At 34.5% G+C, this 7843-nt stretch overlaps 1 long non-coding RNA gene across 1 annotated transcript in view; it reads right to left on the minus strand.

Annotated features, from left to right (window-relative positions):
- LOC142343951 (uncharacterized) overlaps window positions 1-6505 on the minus strand; it is a 65950-nt gene extending 59445 nt beyond the window's left edge. The window contains exon 1 of the long non-coding RNA XR_012759229.1: window positions 6288-6505. This is a non-coding gene — a long non-coding RNA (uncharacterized LOC142343951). The remainder of the gene's footprint in view (window positions 1-6287) is intronic.
- Window positions 6506-7843: the final 1338 nt, after the last annotated feature.

Genomic DNA, 7843 nt, shown 5'->3' on the forward strand with positions numbered 1-7843 from the left:
TTCTAAGAATATCGGTGAGTTACGATAGTTACTAACAATTTATCTTAATAATTGATCAAGAGCGAAAACTAATGTTATTAATTCAGATGCCAAAACTGAATTGTTGTGTAAGATATCAGTTTAAAAAGCGAGAACAATCAGCACCATTTTGTCAACAAAGGTGTAAATCAGCACATGAATGGATTCAAGTGAATGTATCATTTTATCTAAACATTCGATATTGTAAAACCGATAATTTTTTTTTCACTTCTGGTACCTTCTGACAGTTTGCTTTGCTTGTTTTGTCACTTAGACGCTTAATTTTCTGGTTTTGCTTTGATATCTTTCTTTTTTATGGAAATCATTGTTTTTCAATACATTAACATCAGCTTTATCTACAATTTAGAAGCAATTAGTCTCATTTTTCTGCTAAACTGTAAAAATGTTTCTTCAATCATCATGGCTGAGAATTTCTAGTTGGTCTGCTGGTCAGTTCAAGGGTTATTACCATTTCTATTTGATGCTTCCGATTGAATTTCAGGACTTTCCTGTTTTGTTCTTTTATTGTACTTTAAAATAAGTACAGAAATTTTACAATAAAAAAACTGAGGACAAAAAATATCATATAAAAATTGTTTGAAAACAAAAAATTTAAAAAAACCTCATGATATGCTTTCAAATTTTGATAGACAAATATTAACGGTAAAGACCGCTGGCCCATTTGCTGCATTGATTTCTTTTATTTATATCAAATTTGCGCTTTATAAGTCAAATAGGATATTTTAGCTGTCTGACTATTTGTTGTTTTTCCAACAACTTTTTGTTTGGGAGATGACTATTTAAAAAGCTAACTGTTCATATACGAACTGCTGAACAGGCTCTAATTAAAACAGCAGGAAATTTCTGACGTTTCAAAAACATCCCCTTTGACCATATCCTAGACATATTGTTATCAATGCCAGAAAACTTTCAGAAAAAGAAACAAACGGTCAACTTTCAACATAACAACTTTTTCAAAATGTAATCAACGGGCGAAGAGAAAGCTTTTTAAAAAACAGTTGTTAGACAGCTCGAATATCAGCTTTCTGTAGACAGACGGAATAAACCCAGAAAGCTATATAAATAAAAGATATCAAAAACTCGAAAAATTTGAGCTGGTGTACTCTAACGTTAATTACTGTTATGAAAAAAATTAAAAACAGCTGTATGGTAAAAAAAGAAACTCAATAGATCTTTTCGAGCATTTTATTGTAAGAAACAGTTAATTTTGTAAGAATCCTCGTAAATGGAATCTATCTTCCTCTAATAAAATTGTAGGCGTGAAACAAAAAAGTCTGCTGCGTGTCAATACGTTTCCAATTAATTTCTATTAGAAAATCTTCTGTTAGTTATTAATAACTTGTTTATTTACAATGCTTCCTCACTTTGTGTATCCGATCAGGCCCACCATCTTGTCAGAATTAAAGGCTTCAAATATGAGGCGTCAGATTAGAGTATTAGCCAAATTTATTAGATCCGTTTAAAGCTCTTGTCTCCTATAGAACTCTTAATTCAATCCCCCGTAGAACTGATTTTAACTGATCGCTTTTTGATTAAATAATCATGGTTCGTGTCCTCAATTTGCATATCACTGAAAATATGACTGGTCGAGCGTTTGATCAGCGTTTTTTCCTATGAAAAACAACAAAGATGCTGCAAATGTCATCATTATCAGTAACTAGTTACATTTATTATGTTATTCAAAATTTTAGCGCAAAGACAGGCATCATTTAGTGAATACTCATTAAAGAGTCGAAAAAATCAAAATTCAGCTAAATATTTTTATAAGTGCACTGTTTTTTTCCAAGTATTTCTTTAAAAGTCTGTTTGCCAAACCGTTCAGTTCTTTGTTAATCTTTCCCAGTTTTTCAACAGACATGAAAAACATTTGAAAATTAAAACTTGAAAAAGTCTATTTAATTGTAACTGAATTCAGACAAAATTTAAATTACGTTGGCGCTATGTCTTAGCATTCCTTGCTCTTGAAAAAATTGGAGTTTTCAATTTGTTGACGCCAAAACACAAGCAAATTTCCAAAAGACCTCCACAAGTTACCACTAAAACACACAGGCCTGCCTACACGCATTTCGACAAGCTTGCTTCCCACCTACACAGTCCTTCAGCACAGATACTCAAGCCTCCAGCTCAAAACAATGTACCTCAGCCGGCAACACAAGCATATTCTCCAATAGCAAAGACTTTCAGCCAGCTACAAATATTCATTCTTCACAAACAAAGTATACCTGGTCACCTATACAGGTACGATCTGCAGAAACAAAGTCCCACAGCGAGCTACACCAGCTACATCTCAACAAACACAGGACCTCAGCCGGCTACACAGGCTCCATCTGCATAAACAAAGTCTTTCAGCCGGCTACACAAGCTTTTTCAATGCAATCGAGGTGCCACAGCTGGCTGCTAAAGCTCCTTCTTTGCACACAGAGTATCTCAAATGAGGTAAGTAAGCTTATCCTCCAGAGGCCGAGTGCTCAATACAACTTTCACACACACACACACACTAGGAGTTCAATCCGACTTTCGTTCCGACTTTAAGCCTGACTCTCGGCCACTGTCTGACTTCTTGGACTGTCTCTTCGTGTCCTTTCCTCTGTTCTCTGCGCGTATTGTAAAATTGATAGCTTCTTTTGATACCTTCTGACAGTTTGCTTTGCTTGCTTTTTTTAGATGCTTAGTTTTCTGCTTTGGTCTGACCTCTTATTTTAATTTTTGAGATCATTGTTCTTCAATATTTCAATATCAATTTTATCTATAATCTAGAACCATTTAGTCTCATTTCCTCTTGAAATGCGAAAATGTTTTCTCAATCAGCATGGCAGAGAATTTTTAGTTGGTCTTCCGGTCGGGTCAAGGAGTATAAGCGTTTCTATTTGATGCTTCAGATTGAATCTCAGGACTTTTTCTGCTTTGTTATTTCCTTGTACTTTAAACTTAGTATAAAAAATTACAACCACAAAACTGAGTGCGAATAATATATAACGCTAAGTGTATGAAAACAAAAACTTAAAATATACCTCATGATATGCTTTGAAATTTGGTTAGTCAAACATTAACGGTAAAGTACGCCGGCCCATATTCTACAAACTTCTTATTTCTTTTATTTATCACATTTGCGCATTATATGTCTACGCCAATAAAATATTTTTGAGCTGTCTCGCCATTTGTTTTTCCCAACAGTTTTCTGTTTGAGACTTAACTGTTTCAAAAGCTAACTGTTCGTTTACGAACTGTTAAACAAGCTCTAATTTGAATAATACGAAATTTCTCTCGTTTCAAAACATCACCTTTGAACACATCCTAGACCAATCTCCATCTGTTTAAAGCTCTTGTCTCGTATAGAACTCTTAATTCAACCCCCCCCCCCCCCCCCCCGTAGAACTGATTTTAACTGATTGCTTTTTGATTAAATATTCATGGTCCTTTTGCGCAAATTGCATATCACTGAAAATATGGCTGGTCGACCTTTTAATCAGCCATACTATGCTATGAAAAAACAACAACAAAGATGCTGCGAATGTCAATTCAAAGAAAACTTTATCTTATTTTCGACTGGTTTTATTAAAGTCTGAGGCAAATGTAAACTTCAATAGTGACTGTGGGATTAGCAGAAACTTTATTCCAAATTTATTCAGACTGAAATCATTTGTTTAATCCCATCTGTTCTTGCAATATTGCTGCAATTACACTATGCATGCGTGAAAGAGTTTTTTGAGATAGTTATACACCAATTTCACAGGCTAGGAGTCTGTGATTTCTATTAACATGGAAAATTAAGAACTGATACTTTCGGGATTTTTGGGTCAAAATTTTTGTGTCAACGAGATTATTTCTTCAGACAATTTAAAATCAGCAAGAGATTAGTGTAGCGCAGGCTAAAACAAGCGAAAAATAAAAATAACTTTTTAAGTAAAATGTTGTCTCATATTTTTTCCTGTGAAATTTATTCTTCGAACAAAGTGCTGACATTCCAACGAGAAAGTAATTAACGTTTGCTTTTGAATGTGTAATTGAGGAAACTCAACTTCTTGTGGAATATCTTTTGTTGAAATCTTTCAGCTAAACTGAAAAAAGTCAACTCAAATGATTTTTACCGAATAATCTGCTTCAATTTCAAAGATATATTTGGTTTTAGTTTAGAAAAGACAGTTCCAGTATGTTTTGCCCAAAAATCAAAAGCGATATCAAATCAACGAAGCACTGGTTTTTTCATGTTTCCGCAAAGAGAAGTATGTGACTTTTAATTCAAAGAACAAAAATGCTATTGGTATAACAAAGATAAAATGTTACAACTGTTTCTTCTCTGTTTAAAATCCAATTATTGATCATTATTTGTCTGAGAGCTTATAAAACGATGTGACAGTTTAAAAAACGATGTCAAGTGAAATTTCTATTATCTGTCTTTGCGTGCTTTGGGTGCAGTGGTAGAGAGGTATGACATTTCATTTCAAAAATTATAGTCCAAACTCGCAAAAAATTCCGCAACCTGTTTCTTTTGTACCTACTCAGTTATTCCAATTGAAATTGAAAATGTCTTATACAGAGAAATGTAGTTTATATTCTTGGAAACTTTTATATATATATATATATATATATATATATATATATATATATATATATATATATATATATATATATAGTTTCCAATTTCAATAATAATTGCAACTGCAAAACAGTCTTGAACAATTCAAAAAACTATCATGCAAATTTTTTTTTTCATTAGGTGGCATAATGGCGGCTGGCGTTGAGTTCGAATAAAAATCAAGCGGAAAAAATAATTGAAATTGTCTTTGGAATGAGAATTTTGATTTTTTTTCCGACTATTTTATTCGCACATAAACTCTGCGTTGGAATATTTTAAAAATTTATGCGACGGCCATTTTTAAAGTTTCTGTGATGATTGTTATAAAAATAGATTAGTTTTTTCAGTTTTTCGGAGGAGTCGATAAAGGGCATTTTTTATATTATAGCTTCCAGCATTACGTCTCTGCTTGAAAGACATCCAATTTGCAAAACAATAGGTTGAAATTATTGTATCAAAGAAATTGTCTACAGAGTAAACAGGAATATGATGGTCGTTAGACCATTTTGCTCAACATTTTTCTGCGAACGAATATCTGCAAGGAAACATTAGTGTCACAAAAAATTTTAAGAAAATTGCTTCTATTCGTTCAAAAGCATTTTTTTCAGCAGGGTATGAATATTCAATCGGGCAATTGCTTGTATATATACTAGCTTAATATGTCTGAAAGATCGATTTCAGGTGCCAGCAGAGAGAACAAATTATCGCTCAAAAAATTAAAAGCATTTTTGAATAAGTATTATATTGTTTAGTCAACCATCATCATCTAATTCACTTCCAAAAAAAATTTTGGGAAACAGTAGCTATCCAAAAAAATTATTAGTTATTTTTAGAATCCGATAACTGGATAATTGAATTACGTTACCACTCATTTTTGTTATCTTTTTAAATTGTAAAAAGTTTTTCTGAAAAAAAATTGATTACAATTTGTTGGGAACATCTTTGCCCCCTCTCCTAGTATTATCGGGTGCTTACTATTTGCACCCGCATGCACGTGCAATAGTATTACATAATGATTTACTATGTAAAGATACGGGACACAAACGGAAAAGATTCTTTTTTAACTCCTGCTATTGACAAAATTTGGCCCTTCCTAGAATAGCTTTTTAAGTGCAAGAATTTTCTCAAGGACAAAGTTTTTGTTTTTTTTGGTCGACATAAGACAAATGAAGGCAAATGAACTACTTAGTATGATTTAAGAAACCTATTTCACGGAAATTTCAGATTGCATCGCCAAATTGTTCACTTTTTGGAGTCGGGAAACAATAACGTTAAGAAGGACATCTGGACGAGTTTTCTTATAACTGTTGCTGCATCTCATCTTTTTTCGTAATGTTTCATTCTAAAAAACAAGCTCTTTGTGTGTCTTTAACATTAGAAGATGAAAATATTGTAAAGGTTTGGGAACATGATGTGCAACCGCACATAACAGATCCTCCTTGCTTACAACTTATCCTGAAAACTTGGAACAAATTTCTTGACCCTGTAGCAATATTAATTAAAAAAATAATGCTTTCATCTCAAATTTTGCCAGCACTGAGTCCTTCTTACAGATGTTACAGATATATGTATTTAACTAAATAAGCAAGTTTTCTGGCAGAGAAAAGCTGGTTGAATTCGACAAATTTTTGAGAAACAAATTTGGCATTTTGGTGAAAAAGGACTTACTTACCGTAAGGTGGCCCGGTTATTGATTGAATAAGCAGAATAGGCGGAGTAAATTCCGATTAAAGAAAATGACTAAATCCAGGAAGTTACTCAACAGGTCTTCTCATGCGCAATCATGTCACTTATTGTAAGCATTTATATTATATCATTTCCCAAGTAACTGTAATTTTGGAAGGTGACTAAAAAGTGACCAATCAAAAAGCACTTAATATAATTGATGACTTGCTCTTTTTATAGCAGCACAAGACTGAATCAGGGTATATTTGTCTGGGAGTTATCATCCCGTAAATAATTTTCACCCCCACCCTATTTTCCCCAAATTCAGACAAGTTGATTTTGAGCTCGGCTGCTTTTTGTGATAACAATGTCCACCATTGCAGACTACGCTGGCAGAGATAAGGTGACTTTTATTTAGTGTCTAACCATAAATAGATAATAGGACTGCACTTCGAAGGGCAGCAAGCAGAAAACTTAAACTTCAAAACGCATCAAAATTTTTTCTTTTGAAAAAGTGTGTTAACAACATTTTTAACAACATTTTTGAAAGCGAAACTCATGCATTTTTGTTAAAATTGGGGACCTAATCAAAAATGCTTTTTGAAAGCAGAACAGATTTTTGCACTTCTGTTTAAAAAGTTAAACTGTTTGATTTATGGTAATCTCAATATTATTAGATCTGATGGTCTAACTATCAATTGTCGGTTACGGTAGTACTAACGGTAGTTACGGTAGTACTAACTATCCGTAAAAGATGATTTTGTTCCTCAATATTTCCGAGTGGTTCACAGCTGAAACCTTTTGCCACTGCAAAATCCAATTTTGCAAAATCATTCAATAGTCCAAGTTTCATGGGATCTTTTCCGTTTGTGCCCCCCCCCCGTAAGTTCCGCACCCCACAAATACAGAGCACGTGCCATTACATAGTGAATAACTACTATGTAAAAATATGGCACGTGCGTCTGGGCGGGGGGGGGGGTGCAAATAATATATACCCACTAACCTGGGGGGGGGGCACAAACGGGAAAGATCTGTTTCGTGACTCTGCGGAGTTCACTGAGAAAATCTGACATTAGTCTAGAGCCGCGTAGCCTTTCGATATGCAAGGCAAGTCAGAATTTCGGTGGTGGTCAAGCAAGCCGATAGGCAAGCAAGCCAAATTTTGAAAATGAGCTCAAGTAAGCCCAAAAATTTTCGGATACCCGTATTTTAAGTTGCCCCTGGCGGGCCGGTGGGCGCGCTTCCCGCGCGTCGGGGCTTCGCCGGGGTAGCCCGCCCGCTATTTCCGGATTACATCCCACAGCGGATGAGAGGCATGGCCATGGACAGCGGTCTGCTGAGGCCCGTACCCACTATATGTCTATAAATTGACGCATTTTTGTTTCTTTGGTGCATTGGAATACATTATGCACTATAATACTACGCGCAGTATTGATTGTAACGGCTGACAATGTATTATTTCTGATAGATTACATAACTATTACATATTTTTCGGCTTGCTTTTCTGTCGGCTTGCTTGCCTATCGGCTTACTTTGCATTCGCCCAGAATTTCAAAGCGACTT

Source organism: Convolutriloba macropyga, chromosome 8 (assembly GCF_964194025.1).
Source record: "Convolutriloba macropyga chromosome 8, txConMacr16.3, whole genome shotgun sequence".
NCBI lineage: Eukaryota > Metazoa > Xenacoelomorpha > Acoela > Convolutidae > Convolutriloba > Convolutriloba macropyga.